The sequence below is a fragment of the Pan paniscus genome, chromosome 1 (assembly GCF_029289425.2).
Source record: "Pan paniscus chromosome 1, NHGRI_mPanPan1-v2.0_pri, whole genome shotgun sequence".
NCBI lineage: Eukaryota > Metazoa > Chordata > Mammalia > Primates > Hominidae > Pan > Pan paniscus.
The window spans coordinates 146,344,137-146,366,910 of NC_073249.2; the positions used below are offsets into that span (position 1 = coordinate 146,344,137).

The 22,774-nt window shown below is 32.5% G+C and overlaps 1 long non-coding RNA gene across 1 annotated transcript in view; it reads right to left on the reverse strand.

The window, feature by feature from the left end:
* Positions 1-22,451, reverse strand: part of LOC130541767 (uncharacterized) — a 110,414-nt gene extending 87,963 nt beyond the window's left edge. Inside the window, exons 1-2 of the long non-coding RNA XR_008955870.1 lie at positions 22,264-22,451; positions 17,576-17,623 (exon numbers count right to left, since the gene is read on the reverse strand). This is a non-coding gene — a long non-coding RNA (uncharacterized LOC130541767). The remainder of the gene's footprint in view (positions 1-17,575; positions 17,624-22,263) is intronic.
* Positions 22,452-22,774: the final 323 nt, after the last annotated feature.

The following is a 22,774-nucleotide window of genomic DNA, read 5'->3' on the forward strand; positions in this document are numbered from 1 at the left end:
ACTTTCAGTCAAAAACTGTTACAGAAGACAACGAAAAACAATATATAATGATAAAAATCAATTCACCAAGAAAATATAACAATTATATATGCACCAAATAACAGAGCTCCTAAATATATAATGCAAACATTAATAGAATTGAAAGTAGAAACAGACAGATATAAAATATTAGGAGACTTAAATATTCCATTTTCAATAAGGAATAGAACACTAGACATCATATCAATAGGTAAATAAAAAGTTTGAACAATGCTATAGATCCAATAGACATAGCAAATATATACAGCACACTTCACCAAACAAAAGCAGAATATATATTCTCAAGTGCCCCTGAAACACTCTTGAGACTAGGCCATAGGGTAGGCCATAAAACAAGTATTAATGAATTTCATAAGAGTGGAATTATACAAAGTATCTTTTCTGATCATAATGGAATGAAATTAGAAATCAGTAGCAGAAAGAAAACTGAAAAGATCAAGTATGTGCAAACTAAACAACACAATATTAAACCAATAAGTCAGACAAGAAGTTACAGGAAATTAGAAAATACCTTGAGACAAATGAAAGTGAAAATACAGCATATCAAAACTTATTAAATGCAGGGAAAGCAGTGCTGAGAGGGAAAATTATAGCTGCAACTGTTTACAGTATAAAAAAGCAAAATCTCAAATAAACAACCTAACTTTGTATCTGGAGGAACTAGAAGAAGAACAAACTAAACCTGAAGCTAACAGAAGGAATAAAATAATAAAGATTATAACAAAGATAAATGAAGCGCAAAATAGAAAAGAGCTGGTTCTTTGAAAATATCAACAAAACTGATAAACCTCTTAGACTACAATTTATACTCTGTCATTTAGAAAATAGAATCTGGAAGTGTCTCATTTTCCAAAAGCACTTATTTGAATTTGGCTCTGTGAGTCCATCAGTAAAATTATTTATAATATTTTACTCACAATTATTAGCATATACAAATGTATATATTTTTCTAATACAAGTCGAGTACTTTTTTTTTCTTTCTCAAATCACCAATTAAAGTTCAAAAGCATTAAAATATTTGAGTGAAATAAAAGTTTGGTTTTCACCTGAAACAGACCCCAAAATAAAAACTTGGTGACCTGTATTTTATTGAGAATGTGATTGATGCCAAGAAATAGAAGGGAGGCATTGAGGAAGATGGGACAGAGAAAGAAGTAAAACCAGGAAAGAGTGTTTTAATGAACTGTTTACTGCTGAGGGTTACGGGAGCTCAATCCTGCTGGGGACCTTCTAAGGAAATATGTAGAATGTACTTCAAATTTCCTCATTAGTCTATGTAAAGGCTGAGGTTTTTATTCACAATTCCATGTCCCATAGGTTGATTACCCTGAGAGATATTAACTTCCCCACAGTTTGTGGCCTACTGCTGCTTTGAGGAAACTGAACTAAGATATGCTAAGTTGTATTCTTAATTGCTTGGTCTAGGATATTGGCAATGATGCATTGGAATTGTTCCTTATAAAACTGCTGCAAATGAATGAGGGCGCCAGATATGGTACTGTGCCACAAAAGTGTCTAAGTTCCTGCTTTGCATCAATCTGATATGCTCCATGCTGTACATAATTCCACTCTATCACTATCTCTTCAAAGTGGTGGATGATCACAATGTCAGAAAATTTAAAGAAAGACTTAATTATCTTTAACAAGAGAGTTTAGTTTCATACTTCTAATTATAACCTATTTTAATGTGAAAATGTTAACTTATATCAGTAAAATATATAAAAATGCCCTCAAAAATATTTCTAAGATAAAGTAAAAGTTTTACCATTTCATTACAGTGTTATTTAAAGTGATATATTTCTCTAAAAATGAAGGCCAGAAAGTGGCAATATATATTTGGTAACATTTTAATTGAAACTTCTAAGATGATTTAGAAAATTGGCAGATTAAAAGGAGATAATTTAATCATTAAATGTGTTTGTTGTGTGAATAGAATGACTTTTGATAACTTTATCAAAATATTTATTTCACTTTTTCATTCCTCATATACCAAAAAAAAAAAAAACCATGGATAATATAAACCTAATATAAAATTCCAAATGTCTTGCTTTTGGTGAACAGTGATTTCATGGCACAGAAGTACAGATTTTAAGAGATTATTTTTAGTATGCATAAAATTGTGCATATTATTCAATATCAGTTTGAGAATTTATTAATTTGTCATTTATACCTCTCCTACATCACAAACTAATTTGAAGCCACTACTGAATGGGAGAGATTAAAACATTTTTAAATGATTTTTTCCTGATGCTTCAATTTCAAGCATTAGACACCAATTGAAAAAATGCCATCTCAGTATCATGTAAAGTTGTTTTGTTAAATGTCTTTCTTTCCTTTCCACTGTATGCTGTAATTTTTTAAATTCATGAATAAAATTTGGAACAAAAGACATAGTGGTTCAACATTAACTTTCAATTCTGTAATAAACTAAAGGAGTTGGGAGAAAAACTTCCCTTTCTTTACTCAAAAAATATGTATCTTTGCAAGAGAAAAATAGGTACAGCAAGTATTTTTAAAATAGAATCTCAAATGAATAACAAATAAGAAAATAATATCAATCAAAAGAGAAAGTAAAAATCAAACCACTTGCAAAATAAAAAGTACTTTTTAGTTATTCTTGAGCCAAAGACAAATAGAAACTTATTGCTATACTCACTTAACAAGTGTATCTATCAAAACATTGACTGATATCAAAGATACATTAGAAAAAACTTATAGCATAAAGTGTTTAGAAAAAACTAAAACAAGAAAAATGAGTAATAAGCACATTTTGCTTAAAAAAGTCCTAAAAAAGATAAAATATAAAATAATAAATTATAAAAATTCTACTTAGTAAAAATGCAAAATTTATTTATTTGAAGAAACAAACTGCAAGCTGATGTCAAAAGATAAAATAAATACAGAATATGACAAATGCTAAAGATGATAGTACAAAAATTGTTAAATATATGATGGTTAAAATATATGATTTTGTGGTAATAAATTTTAAAATTTTTAAATAATTATCTTATTGGTCAATGTTAATTTTAAGATATATAATAATTGAAAAACTTGTCCAAAAATTGACAAATTTTTAAAATGCTAACTCCCAAATAGATGGTTTCAGGAAATTTTGTGAGCAAGTTTTTCAAGGGACAGATCACAAATCAGTAGACATCATTGCTCTTAGTTTTGAAATACTAGACTGCTAATATAAGTTACTAAAAGAAATGAATGATGCCCAATATTACTAATTTATTTGGCATTCTTCATTACCTATAAAACTAAAATGAAATATAAAGTATAAAATATTTTTATGTAGGACTTTACTAGGAAAACAAAAAAAATTAAAATGTTTATCATCAACACAAATATTCAACACAGCATCTAGTTACAAAAAAAAAAAGATTGAAGACACATATTATCAGGAAGAGACTAAATGTATGCATTATCCTGTAAACAAATTTCTTAATATGTATCAAAAGACTTAAATTGCACATATCTTTTGAATTAGCAAATTGTCTCCTAGGAATTTATAATAATGAAATATTGACACAAATTTGCTAGAACTGATGCAGACATATGCTTATTACAGCTTAGTTTATAAAAGCAAAATATGAAAAATACATTAAATGTGTAATTATAATACATTAATGATATGCAATGTTAAATAATTTATATTAGTAATTTCAAATCAGGTTTTAATAACTGAGGTTTGATAGCTATTGAAAATGAAAATATTTTTAGAAACCAACTGGTACGTGTTACATTAAATGATTTATAATATACTAAGTGTACTGTTTGGAAGCATATATCCCAAAATCTTACATGTCATTATTTATTGTGGGATTGTTTACTATTTTCTTCTACTTCATTACTGTATTCAAATAAGAAAAAGGGAAAAAAGAAAGAAAGAAATAGCTTTTTCTTAAGGGGGAGAGGAAAACTAAAACTTACTTGAGGATAACTCATCCAACTAATGCAGCCAGGGGAACATTGGAGTATTAGGATAATTACACAAAGCAGAGAGCCACAGTTCTGAACATAAGTACCATTCACTGAATAAAAGGCACATCAGCCAGCATTACGCAGAGCACAATAAAAGCAAACTGCTTATTTGAAAATACTGTTCCATTAACAAGCGATCTTTAAAAATTTCTAGACAGAAATATTAGATGTTCTCTGCAATTAGTACTAAACAACTATATATGGAGACATTTTTATTATGACACAATCATGAGACATCAACAAGATCAGTAAGAAATCCTAAGAACAGGATGGAGACATTTTTCATAGTTATACTTGGGTAAGATATCCACCCATTAGTTGGTGAGAAGGATTTGGAAACTAATTTTACAACAACACTCCAGCTTTTTAAAAAAAATGTGTATTTATTCCTTACTTAACTATTTAGTTGTAAAGGATTTTCCTTCTGTATTAGGATTCCCGCTTTCTTAATACTTTTGTTTTTATTATCAAGTACTAAAAAAGGATCTTTGACACCAGCCAAAATTATTACATCAAGGCCTAGATGAAGACTGCTACAACCAATTGGCTTTTTGTTATTCATTCAATACTAGCCTTTAATAAATATTTTTTGAACACCTATTAATGCCATTTATATGTCTCCATAACATTATCACATCCTAAAAATGAACCCAAATCTTTTCCCACAAATCCAGTTGTGAAGTCAAGACACATTTCCAGGAACTTTGTATCATTTCCCAAACACCATGCGTAATCCATCACTAAGTCTTGTCCCTTTTGCCCCCTAAATTGTTCTTGGATTCATTTACCTTTCCACTATTCCAGTGTCGTCGTAATTGTAGCAGTTCAAGTCCGCATCATTTATCTTCAGGATTACTACAGTGTTTTCCTACTTGGCTTTCTTCTTTTCACTGTTGCTTTTCTCTCCTGCATTTCTTACACCTTCCTTCTGTTCATACGGATATGATCATAGTACTTCATCTCTTCTACTTAAAATTCTAGAATGGCTTTCTTTCCCTTTGCTCAACAGATAAATATGAAAATCTTCACAAGGTTCTTCAAGGCCTTTCTGATTCTATAGATTCATCTCTCTTTATTCAGTGTGTCATTCTGTGTGCTCAAAATTTATTTTCTTAAGTTTCTTGAAACAGTTATGCCCCTTTTAGTCATCCCTAGCATCAGCTCCTACAGTCCCTTGTACCTTTGCTTCATAATACCAGCATTTTTATTGAAACATTTTAATATAATTCTCTTACATATGTCTGTCTTTTACATTACACTGTACACTGAGGGTTAAAAAATGTGTATCTTTATCCATCGCATATCTCATTCCTGGCACTTATTAAGCATTGAATATTTTTCTTATTGTAATGAAGCCACAAAAATATTAGCACTTCTTATAGAAGTGTTTTTATTTTTTTATTTTATTTTGAAATAATTCTGCAGCCATCATCACCATCTAATTTCTGGAATTAGATACCCCTCAGAGAAACACTCACTGGCAGTCACTCCTCATTGCATCCTCCCTCTAGCCCCTTGAAAATAATAATCTACTTTCTGTCTGTATAAACTCACCTATTCTGTGCATTTCATATAATATCAATAATATAGCACATGGCTTTTCTGTTTGGCTTCTTTGACATAGAATACATAATGCTTCAATGTTCATCCATGTTGTAGCATGTATCTGTACTTTATTCTTTTTATGGCTAAATAATATTTTATGGTATAGACATACCACATTTTGTTTATTCTTTCATCAATTAAACAATTTGTGTTGTTTCCAGATTTTGGCAACTGTGAATAATGTTGTTACAAACAATTGCGTACAATTCTTGGGTGCACATATGTTTTTATTTCTGTTGGATACATATCTAGCAGTGGAGTTTTGAGGTAACACAACTTTTTTACTTTTTTGAGGAACTGACAAACTATTTTCCAAAGCAGCTGCACCATTTTATGTTCCCAGAAACAATGTAGAAGTCTTCCATTTTTCTACATCCTTGACAACATCCTCATCTCTTTAATTGTAGCAACATTATTAGTGGGTATGAAGTGTTATTGCATTGTGATTTTAATTGGCATTTCTCTAAAGATGATTTATAGTGAACATCGTTCCGGGGTCTTTGGCTGTTTGTATCTTATTTGGAAAAATGTCTGTTTAAATTTCTCACCCATTTTAAATTTGATTACTTGTCTTTTTGTTGTTGAATTGTAACAGTTCTTCATATACAATCTCAATACTACAACCTTATCAGAATAATATTTACAAATATTTTATTCCATTCTGTGAGATGTCTTTCCATATATTTTTCTTGATAGTATTCTCTACAACAGCTTTAATTTTGACCACGTTCAATTTATTCTTTATTTTTCTTTTTGTTGTATGTGCTTTTGGTGTCATATCTGAGAAACCGTTGCTTAATCTAAAGTCACTGAGATTTATGACTGTGTTTTCTAATAAAAGTTTTACAGTTTTGCCTCTTTTATTTAGGTAGTTGGTATATTTTGAGTAAATCTTTATATATAGTGTGAGGTAAGGTTCCTATTTCATTCTTTTGTATGTGAATATTCGGTTGTCTCCAACTCATTTATTGGAAAGACTACTTTTTTTCTTATTGAATTATGGCACCCTTATTGAAAATTCTTTCACCATAAATGTAAAGATTTATTTCTGAATGTTCAGTTCTACTTCATTGTTATATATGCCTATTCTTATGCCAGTACCACAATGTCTTCATTAAATTTTGAAATGTGAATTCAAGAGTTATTACAAATTTAATTTCGAAAGTGTGAATCCTGCAACTTTGTTTTGTTTTATTTATTTATTTTTTTTCTCCAAGACAGTTTTGACTATTCTGGATCTCTTGCCTTTTCATATGAATGTTGGAATCAGGTTGTCAATGTCTGCAAAATGGCAGTTGGGATATTTATAGAGATTGCATTAAATCTGTAGATAAATTTGGGGAATATTGGCATCATCATAATAATAAGTCTTCCAATTCATGAACTCAAAAATGTCTTTTCATTACCTTAGGGTTTTTATAAAATTTATTTCAATAATGTTTGTCATTTTCACCCTATAATATTTGCACTTATTTTGTTCAATTTATTTCTAAGTATTTTATTTTTCATTACAATTGTAAATGAACCTGTTTTCTTATTTTGGTTTTTGTATTATTCACTGCTAATTATTGAAAATATAATTTATTTTTCTGTATTTGTCTTCTACCCTGCATTATTGCTGAATTTGTTCATTAGCTATAATAAATAGGTTTTTTGTTTGTTTTATTTTGTTTTGTTTTTTTGTTCATTGGGCAGAGTCTTGCTCTGTCACCCAAGCTGTAGTGCAGTGGTGTGATAGCTCACTGCAACCTCTGCCTCCTGGGTGCAAGCGATTCTCCTGCCTCAGCCTCCTAAGTAGCTGAGATTACAGGCATGCAGCTAATATTTTGGTATTTTTAGTAATTATGGGGTTTCACCATGTTGGCCAGGCTGGTCTCGAACTCCTGATGTCGTGATCTCCCGGCCTCAGCCTCCCAAAGTGCTGGGATTACAGGCTTGAGCCACTGCGCCTGGCTAATAAATAGTATTTTTGTGGATTTCTTAGCATTTTCAAATTTGCAAGATCATGTCCTCTAAAAATAGAGATAGCTGTACTTTTTCCTTTTCAATCTGATACTTTAAATTTATTTTTGTTGCCCAGTTGCCCTGGTTAGAAACCCCAGTACAACACCGAAGTGTCAAGAGTGTATATCCTTGGCTTGTTCCTTGCTTTAGAGTGAAAGCTTGTGTTTCACAATTAAGTAGGATGTTAGTTGCGAGTTTTTCATAGACGACCTTACTTGGTTTGAGGAAGTTTTCATCTATTTTTAGTTTGTTAAATATTTTTATATATAGCCAAAATCCCTCTACTCTAGTCTATGGAATTAATTTTATAAATTACAACTTTATACATATGTCCATCAATCCAGAATTATAACTATTCTCCTACAAGTTGTATTTTAAATCAGATGTAAAAGTTACAGATAAAAACACATTAATGTTATCTTTATATTTATCCCACGTGGTTAACTTTGTGCTCTTTTGTTTCTTCATGTGAATTAGAGTTACCATCTAATAGTCTTTCATTTCAGCCTGAAGGATTCTCTTTAATATTTTTTCTAGGGAAGGCCTACTACTGATAAGTTCTCTCAGTTTTTGTTTATTTAGAATGTCTTAATTGCTTCTCGTTTTTCATTGAATAACATTGCTGGATATAGAATTCTTGGCTGATATCTTCATTTGATGCTTCAAATGTGTCATCCCACTGCCTTCTGGATTTCTTTTCTTTTTTTTTTTTTCTAATTAGAAATCACCTGCAATTTTACTAATGGTTTCTTATACATGATGAGCATCTTCTCTCTTACTGCTTTTAAAATTCAACCTTTGTGTTTTGCTTTTGACAGGTTGATTATGACATGTCTAGATATGGATCTCTTTAAGTTTATTCTAGTTTATTGAGCTTTTTGGATTTGTAGATTAAAATGTTTCATCAAGTGTAGGAGTTTTGGGGTCATTATTTCTTCAATTATATTTCCTGCTTTTTACTCTCTCTCCTCAACTTCTGAAACTCCTATTGTGTGTGTGTTGGTATACTTAATGTTATATGTCATAGGTCTCTGAGGCTGTACCCATTTTTCTTAATTATTTTTCTTTCTTTTCCCATGACTGGATAATAGTTATTGACCTATCTTAAAGTCTACAATTCTTTCCTCTGCCAGCTCAAATGCTCTGTTGAGCCTCTCTAGTAATATTTTATTCCAATTATTATACTTCTCAACACCCATACTTCTCAACACCAGAATCTGTACTTGATTCTTGTTAAAAAATCATTTTATTATAATAGTATTTTCTATATGCTAGCTGGTGAGGTACTGTTTTATAATTTCCTTTAGTTCTCTTAACATGAGACTCCTTTTTATTTTTATTTATTTTTTTCCTGTACAGGCCATACTTCTTTATTTCTATGTCTTGTATTTTAAAAAACTGGACATCTTAAATAATATTGTGTGGTATCTCTGGAAGTCAAGTTTTCTCTTTGACCCAGAGCTTGCTGTTGTTGCTATTTGTTTCATGACTTTCCTGAGCTAAATCGTTATGGTTTGTATTGTTTGTAATATGTTGCCATTGAAGCTTCTGTTTAATTAGCTTAGTGGTTGGCTAATAATTAGACAGAGGTTTTCTTAAATGACTGAAAGCCAACAAGTGTCCTAGCCTTTGGCAAGGGGATCCAGTGATTTAGGATATGCCTTCAACACTCAGGTAGGCTGTTTAAACTCTTTCTTAACCTGTACTATTTGCTTTCATAAAGCGCCAAGGTCAGCCAGAGGTGAAATCTTCAAAACTTTTCAGGTGTTTCTTTGGTGTGTGAACAGCCATATGAATTAATGTGTCTTTCAACATTCCCAGGAATTTGTCAGAACTTTTTAAATCCTCCTATGGCAATCTCATTCTCTTCTTTTCCTTTTAAGTTTTTGTTCAGCTTCTTGTTAGCCTCAACTGCTATCACTGCCCCAGGCATGTGTTATGTTAAACAACTGCTACTGATTTTTTTTTTTTTTGACAATTGTCCCTTGGGAAAGGACTGATTATATTAGCACATCTATAAGACAGGCCAAATAAAAGCAAATACTGAGATTTGGGTTTTCCAGGGAATTTAGGAGAGCTACACATCTGTTAAGTCATCTCCAGTGGCTGCTAGGCTGCTCATTGTCACCGTAATTGTGAGCTGTTGGCTTTCAAGAGTACCGTGAAGTTGGAAAAAGGAGGATAAAAATAAGGTAAGTTAAAGTACCACAAAATTCACTATTTTAAACAAGATTAAACTGCTTTTCTTCATTAAATGATCCTTGGATTGTTGCACATGTTAGATTATTTTCTAGAGTTCTAGTAAAATGTTTTTTGCCAGTGTTTTCATTGTTTTTATGAAACAGAAAAATTTGGGAGATCTTAGAGATCTTTTTCCTACAATTTCCATTCTTATTACTCATAACAGTGGTTTTTAACCTTTGTTGTGTAGACAAAAAGAGTCAAACTCTGTAAAATATTTGAAGACATTTATTCTGAGCCAAATATGGGTGACTGTGGCCCATGACACAGCCCTCAGGAGGTCCTGAGAACATGTGCTCAAGGTGGTTGGGATGCACCTTGCTTTTATACATTTTAAAAAGGCATGAGACATCAAATACATTTGAGAAATACATTGGTTTGGTCCATGTTAGAAATGTTTGTTCTTTGATGTCACAAAGAAATAGCACTTGAACATAAATTTATTTTTTTCAGCAAGGCTATTTTTTTTTTTTTTTACTTTCTGCAGAAAGGGTACACTTGCTAGCAGTTTTGTCATGAGAGTACACTGAACAAAGGAGACAGGGTCATTTATAACCTGATGTGTCCACCTTACTGCCATGTCTGGTTTTTATTGGCTGGAACGGGACTTTACATTTTCTGTTTGTCCTGATTGTCTAGCAACTTAGAACTTTTTAAACGAGGCAAAGGCAGAGGACAACAAAGGAAGGAGGAAGTAACTTGTGGAATGCTGAGAAAGGTAGAAACATCTTCAGATAAGGAAGAGGAACAGGCTATGACCTAATGCCTGCTTGGACTAGTATAAGAATGCTAGGGCAAATATTTAGGCTAAATTGTGGGAGCTAAGAACGTAAAGTACATTGATTTCTGCTCGGTTAATTTTTTTGTATTTTTAGTACAGACTGGGTTTCACCGTGTTAGTCAGGATGGTCTCGATCTCCTGACCTCATGATCCACCCGCCTCGGCCTCCCAATGTGCTGGGATTACAGGCATGAGCCACCGTGCTTGTGCTGACCTTCTGTCTCATCCTGTGATATAGGATGCCTTAACTATCTGGGAGTGCATCCCAGTAGGTTTCAGCCTCATTTTACCCAGCTCCTACTCAAGATGAAGTTGTTTTGGTTCACATGCCTCTGACACCTTTACTATATACCAGTCATTATTTAAGTACTTTACATATATTACTTCATTTAATTTCTCATTCATTCTATAATTTTCAAATTTATGTAACTGAAGCACAAAGAAGTTCAGCAAGTTAATGGAAGAGGTTTGAAACAGGTATCTCAATAAACAATGAAGTCATAAAACTCTAGAAAATTTACACAGAATATACAAATTTACATAACATGTAAATTTTACATAAAAGTGTTAGAGATTCCCTGAAGCCTCTTAAGGGGCCAAATGTCAAGTACCAAATTACAGAAGACTGTTTCCCAAAGATTTCTGTCATTTTTGCTTCATATTAAACATTAATAGAGCTGATGCATGATTTAAAGGATAAGATTTCATGTTATTGCATGCCGGAAATCAGTTTTCAGTGAGAACCTAGCATGTGTCAGACACTAATCAATGTTGTAGGCATTATCAGCTGTGAATAAAACAGACATGCTGATGAATAATGTATTGCATGTTATAGAACTTTCAAGGCCACTCCACACATTAATGATAGAGTGAGAATTTGAACTAAGATATATTTGATTCAACGTGTCTTGTTCTACTCTGCTGCACTTAAGATCATAACCATTCCTTGAATTAATAATTACGTTAAAAATGCCCATTACATAACAAATAAAGTGGCCCATATCAACACCTATCTCTAGGTGTGGACATAAAGTTGTATCTACTGATAGGAGTAACTTAGATGCTTTTAATAGGTAAAATGTTGAGTTGAGTAAAATTTTAAGGAAATTCTTAATTCCTTCTAAAAGTGATACATTCTGTACCAGTAATAAGGTTTAACTCATCTAATTATAATTGTAGGCAAGAGTCCAGCAAAACCTGGCCTGATTCCATCAGCCCCTCACCACTTCCTACACAATCCTTCACCCTTTTCAACTGCTTCAAACATAATTCAAAAATGTAGCTCCTAACCTATACCACTGGTTTTTACCCTGATTTATAGTGGTTAATAATGCTTTCATATTCTAATAGTTCATAATTAAACGTGGGCAAAGAAAGTGAGAAAGAGTTGAATACTACTTTTTCGAACTTTAAATTGTTTTTAATTTAAAAACTGCTTTTGCATTTATTTTCTCATTTTGTTTTGTTGAAATAGGTTTACTTTTAAAGTATCAATTAGCTAGAAAATACCCTTAACTTTTACATTAAATCTCTTGACTCTGTAATTCTTGGATTTGTCATATAATATTGAGCTATTCATAGCATATGGAAGTTAATTATGTTGCATTGTACAATCCTTAAAAAAATCTCAATTTAGAATGTATGACATTAACTTACAGGAAACACAGATCCTACTGTAGTTTACAAACTCTGCAATAGCCAATCACCTTCTCAGTTTTCACAGTACGTTGAGATCACATTTTATATATTACAGCCAGGAGCAATGTAATGTGTTTGATATTTATTTTTCAAATATTAGAACATATTTCTTTGTCTTCCAGGAAAGTCATTTATTTTGATTTTCTTTTATTTTCACAGAAGTACTTACTTTGGGTTTGATATTTTTAAAAATAATGTTTGCTCAAGGAATTCCAATTAGCTCTTTCAGGGGATGAATTAGGCAAATAAGAGTTTCTTGCATATTGTGCTATTTCATTTAAAATCCATTAGAACTATATTAATAAATATATTTACAATTATTTTTCATGGAAATAGGTATTTTTAATTGCTTTGTAGTGTAGTAACGATTGGTCATAAATGACACAAGATGTACGTTGTGAGCAGTCCTTTATTTTGATGAATAATAAAACCTACAATTATAGTAGTTAACAAGTATTTTTCAATTACTGTTTTAATGACTTAGGATGGGTATTACCAAGATAACAACTGCCTGAACTAGAAGAGGTAATATTTGGTTTCATCATAAACAGTGTAGTATTGAGCTCAGAAGCACCTTTGTTTTATATTGTCTTCTCAACACAAGACAAATTATGACATTACAAAATAAATTCGATTGCTCACTGTTCATCCTCACGGGCGCATAGCAGAGAGATTTTATTAAGAAAAGTCACATTTTCCTAGACTTTTACTGATTTAATAACCAAGTGAAACTGCTACATCAGGCCTGGCGTGGTGGCTCACGCCTTAACCCCAGCACTTTGGGAGGACAAGGCGGGCAGATCACCTGAGCTCAGGAGTTCAAGACCAGCCTTGCCAACATGGAGAAACCCCATCTCTACTAAAAATACAAAAATTAGTCAGGCATGGTGTGGCAGGCACCTGTAATCGCATCTAATCGGGAGGCCGAGACATGAAAATTGCTTGTATCTGGGAGGTGGAGGTTACAGTGAGCCGAGATTGTGCCACTGCACTCCAGCCTGGGTGACAGAGTGAGACTCCATCTCAAAAAAAAAAAAAAAAAAAGAAAAGAAAAGAAGCTGCTACAGTGCAAGAATTATACAACACATAAAATGCTTTGCCACTATAATTTTGATGTCTCAATGAATTAGTCTGCCATCCATATCTCATATAGTAACATTATATTTCAATAATATTTTAGTTACATATTGGTAGAGTGTATTTTACTGTAAGTAAATGCGGCCATAAAAATTTATTATGTTAGGTGATTGAGACATCCAAGGGTTTTTTTCCATGGCTAGTCCTCTAATAGGGATTAATTGACTGACACTTTTGACTTTCTATAGGGTTAATGATGACCAATGACTAACACATTAATAAATCATAATAAGTTTTTACAGATATGATGCAGTAATATGAATACTGTCTGTGACTTAATCTTTTATAATTTGAGAACTGACAAATTCAACACTTGGCAATGTAACCCTCCATGGTTCAAGTGTTGTTGGGTTGGCAAATTTTTGCCATCAGTGCTCTTTCCATTTGCACATAATTAATTAGTAATAAGTGTGGAGATTGTATTATGACCTAGTTATATATCTCTGTGGAAATCTGTGTATTGAGATAAAATGATAATACTAGATAGAATGCATGAAATCAATCTCAAACGCCGTTTAAATTTTGCTTTTCCATTTATAAATATACTTAGTGAGATGTATCTCATTAGATTTTTTTTAAACTGTTGTTACTGAATATGCTTTAAATATTATGCAACATATTGATATTTTGAACATGTATCTCAATATCTTTATATGTGAAATATCACCTCTAGTGAGATTATTATTCATCTAAACAGTTATCAAAAACTACTTGGATCTTTAGGAAAACTTTTTTTTGCTTACTCTTCTCTACTTTAATGCATATCAAGTTTATTAGAAGTCTGTAAACCACATACCTTAAATAAAATTATAGACTTATGATATATGATCCTTCCACCTAGACAAACTGACTAAATTTATGAACACAAATGGTATCCTTCCTCATTATTTGTGGAACACCCCTGGTAAATTTGTCTGATGACTTGTGGACATATAAGAAGAAAAAGCATTTGTCATTGGAAAGGTTAACGTTATTAAAACTTTTTCAAGTAGCATTTTGTAATAAGGTTGTTAGAGATGGGACTGCGTATATGTGTATATTTTATAATTTATGTATGTAAATTAATGAAGTGCTGCGATTGCATTTAAAGATGATTTCACTGAAGCTCATCCTGTGGAGAGGTAGCCTACACCAAAGTCTTAACTAAGAGTGACTAAACTAATGAAAATAAACACAATTACTTTCACTTTTTCTTTTTTTAATCAGCCAATGCTTCTACTTTCAGTCACAGAAAGGCCCCATGTGATCTATAAACTATGTTTATTTTATTAAATACCTGTTCCTGTGTCAGGAGCACACACTCAGTTTCTTTTCTTTACACTTATCTAAAAATGTTTCAAAAATTCCATCCTGTGATTGCTGCATAATTCCAACACTTGCTGTACCTAATATTCTACAGGATATCCCAATTTCTTGAGTCACCTTATAAAAAGTGTGCTAAGGGAAATATATTCATTTTTGTTATTGTTTTGAAAAGAGGATCTTACTAAATTTCAACAGAAACAGCTTCTAAGAAAAAAATAAGAAATTATGCTGCAATGAAACTTATCACTTAACAATAATTACTAATTGAAAGATCATCAGCACTTTTTTTTAATGGTTCACTCAATTTTAGCACTCATTCATTTGTTCATTTGCTTCAAAAATAGTTAGGTGTCTACAGGTGCACATTGTTGTGTTTGTTGCTGGGGATATAGAGGAAAGAATTCCCTGCTCTCTTAGAACTCAGTCTTTCAGGACATTGGATATTAAACAAATCATAACTCTGCAAAATATTTAGTTACAATTATGATTTATGTTACAAATGGGAAATACAGAGTGCTGTAAAACATACAAAAGGGAAACTTACTAGATCTATAAGAGGGGCTCAGAAAGACTCCCCTGAAGAAGTAACATTTAAACTAAGATTTGATGAATAATAGTTATTCAGGCAAAAAGAACAAGGGGATGGGTGCTCCAGGGAGATGGAACATAAATAGAAGGCTTGGACTTTCTCCCTCCACATAGCAAAAATAAGCATAGCATCTTAAAAGTTCAACAATAACTACTACTATATGAATTGCTTTAACTTTAACGCGAGAGGATTTTATAATAGCTGTACGTGCAACATGAAGGAAGCCATAGTGGCATATAATTTATTCGTCTTTGAAATAACTGGATTCAAAGAATACCTTCAAAGAAACATATTTCCCATGCAAACACATATTCAATTGTGGGACAATAAATATGCATTTCACAGTGCTCAAAATTTAGAACTTCTTTGTGAGTTCCAAGATGAGACTCATATATACATCTACTATGAAAAAAAGATTACACTCTGCTCCATGGAATGTCATTTAAGATAGAGTAGAATGAATGAACACTTGTAAGCAAGTTAGAAAGTACAGGTCCTAGTTGAAGTTTTACTGTGACCAGCCTAAGTTTTCATTTCTTTTTGCAGTGTAGGTAACATTATTTTCTTACAGGGACATTATGAGAATAAAATGTGTAATGTTTGTTTTGAATTTTGAAAATTGGTATAAACTATACAAATGGAATATTTTATCATTTTTTCCCCTGAAAATTCCACACATATTTGGGTTTTTCTTATCTTTGATCAGATGTCTTCCCTTTATTGGAATGTTTGCAACATGTACTCCTTTTTTTCCCCTAAAGATCCAATTAAAATCCCATTACTTTTTTGAGGCTTTTTTTCCACCATAGAAGTTATTTTCTCTACCATCTCTAAACTCTCTTAGCACTTACAAATTATCTGGTGACTGGCATTTATTGACTTGTATGCTTATTTTAATGTGTGTTTCAAAAGCATAGTATTTTGATGTTGAAAGGGAAATTAAAGTTTGGTCCAATACATTTCAGCGGTCGGGCTTTCCTTTGAATCATTTCAACCCACTTGTCAAATAAATTTTGCTTGAGCAGTTCCTCTGACAGATAGCTTGGTATCCTTTGATTAAGTATATTTTACTTCTTGACATCTCTAAGAGAAAGTTATTTGTTTTTAATTGAGACTAAATCTGTCAAATTGCTTTCATACCTGGCAACTATTTCCTGATCCTTTCTACCATCGTCTTCCTTTTTCTGGGCAAAGCAAGCTTTCAGAGTTTCAGGTATTTTAGTTATACTTATTTTTCTTGCCTAAAAATATTCCAGGAGAATATCTGTCTATCTATCTATCTATCTATCTATCTATCTATCTATCTATCCATCCATCCATCCATCTGTCTGTGTGTGTATGTGTGTGTCTTATATTTAGAACTAAATGGATTGTTTAACTACAATAAAATGATTATCTTTTGTTTTAAATATTATAATTCTGGCATTTCAGCCTCAAACTTCATTACATTGTTGATGATCATATCAAGTTTATCTTACTTTATATTAAATCCACATGTCTTAGTCTCAGGTGATTCTGCTAAATCATATATACCCACCATAGATTACTGCAATATCTTTTTTAGATATAATTTCCAGGATGCTAAATTATGTTCTGTTACTTCTGATGGTGAGTAGTAGAGAGTAAGCCAGTAAACCATAAAATAAAAATGTTATGTTTTCTTTTCTTAAATATACTTCAAGCTGCTTACAATGAGAAGCCATTTGCTTTTTTACCTGAATTCCATTACATAATGAACTTCAAAGCAAATAGGTGCCCATTAAACACCTAAGATATGATGATGATGATGATAATGAAATGATGATTTGTTTATATGTATTTGTTGTTCATATATATGTATGTATAACTACATTTGCATATCCATTGTGAAAATACATAGAATCACTGTCCAAAGGATGACCTGCTCAAGATTTTATTTACATATATGTGAAGATGCATTTGACATACTCATAATATTGAGAAATAATAAGACATGCCCTTTCTGTAAATGGCAAGGAACACATACTTATTTGAGTCACTAGCAGGGATGAAAGATTTTATCATATTGTGAAATACTTGATGTTTTGTGTTTCCAGCACAGTAGTATATCTTAATCCTAACATAGTATAGTTAACTGAATATATTTGACACATTTTCCTCTTTCTAATGTTGTGCTTAGTTTTTTCATGATGTGTAGCCATGAGACCTACCTTATTTATCATGTATTTCCATCAGTGCTTTATTTTCGACCTTTCCTTCTTCAAAGGCAGAAAAAAATCAAAGAGGTTACAAAAGGTAGTACTCCTTTACGCTATATAAACTTGAACCAATCTAGTGGATTTCTGCTCTACTAGTACATCACTTTCTTCTTTTATCTTGGTAGAGGGTTAGTTTAAATGTCATGATTAAACAAAAATGTTTTTGTATGCTGGCATATTCCCAAAGTTCTGTATCATGTTCAGATCACAAAGATTAAGGCATATTTTAACAGATAATGCAATCTTCTGCACTTTAAGAAAAAAAATTTAAAAAACACACCAACTGTTTCAGTCAGCAGTGTCACAGAGAACAAAATCTGTTCTACTTTAAAGACAAAGGGACTTATCACAGGCAATTAGTCACAAAGCCACACTTTAGAACTTGACCATCAAGGAAACTGCTGCCTCAGCCAACCATGATTAGGCAAGATGTGGAATCAGAAGGCTAACTATAGAATTGGGACATTTCAACTATATTTGCTAGTCCAGAACTGCACACCAGTATTACACTCTCCAGCAGCAAAAATGGACACTTTCTGTCCTGCCTCTCATTCCATGAAGCTCCAAATCGAAGTCTTACTTCCAAAACCATAATTATAAGGGAAACTATACATTGCATAAAAAAAAAAACTTGGCCAGGCACGGTGGCTCACGCCTGTAATCCAGCGCTTTGGGAGGCTGAGGGGGGGTGGATCACTTGAGGTCAGGAGTTCAAGACCAGCCTGGCCAATATGGAGAAACCCCATCTCTACTTGAAAACACAAAAATTAGTGGCCAGGCGCAGTGGCTCACGCCTATAATCCCAGCACTTTGGGAGGCCGAGGTGGGTGGATCACTTGAGGCCAGGGGTTCGAGACCAGCCTGGCGAACATGGTGAAACCCTGTCTCTATCAAAAAATAAAAAAATTAGCTGCGCATGATGGTGTGTGCCTGTAATACTAGCTACTCGGGAGGCTGAGGCAGGAGAAACGCTTGAACCCAGGAGGCGGAGGTTGTGGTGAGCTAAGATTGCACCACCGCACTCCAATGTGGGCAACAGAGCGAGACTTCATCTAAAAAAAAATAACAAAAATTTAAAAATTAGCCAGGCTGAGACAGGAGAATAGCTTGAACCCTGGAGGAAGAGGTTGCAGTGAGCTGCAATGAGCCGAGATTGCGCCACTGCACTCCAACCTGGGCAATAGAGCGAGACTCTGTCTCAAAAAAAATTAAAATAAAAAAATCTTTCCAGTCTTTACAGCAGAAGAAAACATACTAGAAGGGGATTGGTGTGCATATTAAGCAGGATGGTCTGTATTATACATCACATCAAGCATTTATTTTCATATTTTCATGTTGACTGATATTGAAAATAATCCTGTGTATTAAGAAATATCTATCGTAATTCAATCCTAGATTATTAAAAATTAGATGTTCACAGCTTCTAAAACTAACTTATTTCCAAGTTACCCTTCCTGTTTTTCTCTCTTATCGTGGGAGAGGAAGTGAACCCCCTGAGGGGAGCAACATTCTAGACAGAAATAACAACAAGGGAAAATAATTTTGTCTGTATTTTTTTTTATTAAAGAAAAAAGAGGAAGAAGAAAAAGAAAAGAAAAGGAATAAAAAAATAGCACAGGTAAGCCAATGGCACTGGAGAAGAGTAAGTAGGAAATTAGAAGAAGGTGAAGTCAAAGAAGTTATGGAAGAATAGATTAAAAATAATCTTGTCATCAAAAGGAATTTGTCTCTTTTACTCAGATAGGAAGCCCTTAAGGTTTTGAGCAAAGAAGGGATGAACTCACTTGACTTCTATGTTGAGAACAGACTGCAGGGAATACATCATGGGTATAATAAGGCAACTAGTTATCATACTAGTAATATGGGAAAACAATGATAGTGAAATGGATCAGGTTGCTATCAATGGAGGCAGGTTTTAGAAGCAGTGATGAGTGTTTAACGTACATTTTTAGAGCATTTTACATATTTAGAATTAAAAGTAGTAGACACTGTAAATTGTTTTGAAAATTAGAAATAGATTTAACATGTAGGGCATTTGGTTAACACAATTTAGTATTCTTTACTGATCAGAAGATGCATTGTCAGTTCATGTGTAAGAAACAAAATTTCACTCAAAATTACAAATATATTGTTGGGTCAGGTATAGAGGAAATATAATTTCCGACTTTTGAAATATCTTGGCTGAATTAAGCAATCTATACTGTTATAAAGAACAAGATAAATCTTCAATGTCTCAAGTAAAATACCTTACTATTGGGAAGACTGTCTGTATCAATATCAGGAATGTGTATATGGATTTCCAAAATTTTTGGTGATAGTAGAGAAAACTTTCCAAGGATTCTTCACTTCCAGATGACACTGTGCAACTGAGTGGCCCCGGCCAATACAGCCTATTTTATTGATGGCTGACAACTAAGATTTTACATTTAAGTATCTTATTTTGCAAGTCACTTTCATAAAATGTTGAGAGTGATTTACAAAGCCTTTATGATTTGGAGGAGAAAAAATCAGTCAGAAAACAAAAATATATCTCCCTAAATAACAATGTTATTTAAATCTTCTACCATACAGAAACTACAGGTTTCTAAGGGGTATGAAATGCCTCTTGATCTACTAGTTACTGAAAGCATAAAACTAATTAAAAAATAGAAAAAATAAATATCCTGGCCACATGAACCACATTTGATTTAAATTTGGCACTGTTAAAAATGGGATCAAGCACACAGAATTTCCAGTGTGTTAGATGCTAAGAAAGCCAGTTGTTGATAATCAGAAGTAATATGAGGTAGAAATTCTGTTAGTGAAGAAGACAGGTATAGCCCAGGATAATCCTGCTAATTAAAGCGTAACAGATTGCATGTCTTCTAGAAAAGAGGGATTCAAATATCAGATAACTTTGTAAGGAGCTGCTCAATAACTGGAGGTAACTGCAAGTCAGTGGTAGAAAGGAAGAGCTGTAGAAGGAACCAATTAACCAGAGGCAGTTCAAGTTTGCAAGGACAAATCTGAAGGTTTCTCAAATAATCATGGGTTAATCTTAGCAGGAAGAAATTCAGAAACTAATATGTATAATATGAGCTTTAACCAATTTATTGTGAGAAAAGAAGATAATTAAGAGAAAAGAGTTTTCTAACAAATGAGTAGGGGCATGCATAATAACTTGAAAATGATTAGGATAGTTCATTTGTATACAGTTCACTTCTCTAAAAGAAAATTAGGAAGAGAAATATAGAATATTAAGGCATAATAAAGATCTTATTGAATTAGTAACTGCATGATAGGTAGTAAAAGGAATGCAAGGGAGGTTTAGTTATGTAGATATATTAAGCAGCTGCTTTACAAATAAAATGTCAGAGGCTTAAAAGTGTTAACACAGTGTCAGTATCACCTCTACCCCTTACTGGGTGTTTGACTAAAGACTATGTCCTCAAACTTGCTGTGATCTGTTTTCTCCTCTAAAAAGTAAAGATTAAAATAGCATTTACCTCTTGGACTTGTGATACTTAATCTGTACAAAATGGTTAGAAAAGTCTGAGGCACTTAGGGAAGATTTGATAAATGTTAACTATCATCATCATTATTATTGTTATTTTAAATTATTTCTTTATAATTAAGCAGAATCTATTACGTTGATGATTGATTCTGCTTTCTATGTTATGTAGAATCTGAATTAATATAACAAATATTTGTTGTTTGCCGGCATTATTTGAGACTCTGTGTTAAGTGCCGGGGTAAAAACTGACCAAGATAGACACAGTCATTCTCTTTAGGCAGTCTGACTGGGGACATGTGCAATTAAGTGAGTTGAAGTGGAAAAAACCAATGCCTCAAGAGAGTCAAATGTGGATAAAAGTGCTTTAGAATCAGGTCTTTTCAAACAGTAACTTCAGAGATCTGGCCTGGTATTTGTAAAGCTAAGGAAGCTTTCATTAAGAGGTAGAAGCCTTAGTTACTGCTCTTTTCTTAATCTAATTAAGTCTAAGGAAATATACTTTGAAAAAGTGGCTGGGAGATAACACATTATGATGAGAATTACGATAGGAAAAAGAAAGGGTCCTGTGTAAGAATCTAATGGAGCAAGTAAGTGTTCTGGGAAGAGGGAGCGGGGTATGAATAATCACAGAAACATAGTAAGAAAATTATATTCTCTTAATTAAATATTTTATAGGCCTATAATAGGAGTATTATATTAAAATACACTCTTTAAAACTTGTGATCTACTAAAAAAATAGAAAGATTGATAGTATTGAAAGCCTTAAGAACAGAAACACTGAGATATGATAACTATTATTGAGGCTGCCTTTGACAAAAAGAGGGAAAAACATTTTTAAAACATAAAAATAATTGAGGGAATGAAAATTGTACTTTGATATAAGAAATATCACAATAATGTTTTATCTCGTGTTTTTTGCATAAACTCCAATCTTAACAGGATTACTATATGACATTACTGTAAAATATCTTTTCTCTTCCTTCCCCACTTTCACCACTCCATACAAGAAAGTGCCACATGTGGTCATAATCTGAATAAATGATAGAGAAAAGCAGAATCTACTCATAAAACTCAAAAAATAGAAGTCTTAGAAATAAGCATAATGTAAATTGAAACTAGATGTCCCATTTTAAAGACAACACCTTACCTTGACAAATGCTGTCAGGAAACACCACATTTATTTCAGAGCAGAACATTTTTTCTCTATTTCTTCCCTTCCATCCTACCTCATGAGGCGAATATTATACCAGTAAATCTCAAAATCATCTGGAATATAATTTCAATACGTGAAAAAAATCTGTAATTTGTCAATAGTCTACTTAAAACTAACACTCAGAAAAAATGGCAGCACACTAAACATTATGTGTCTAGTTAGGAGCACTTAAGACATCATTGTTGAAGTCCTTTCTGTTAACCTTTAACCTCCTGGGGTTTAGGTAATAACTTATTCATTAAACTGCTAACTCCCTTTCCAGCAGGATTTGCCTATGAATTTTTAACTGGGGCCGAACCTCCAGATGTCTTCCTCCTTCAACTAAATTCTTACCATTTCTTTTCCATGCTGCTCACTTCTTGCTTCCCATAATCAGTTAGCATCTAAGAGAGCCCAGTTTGTGTGGCTCCCCAACTAAATATTTCATTCTGAAATTATTCTCTCC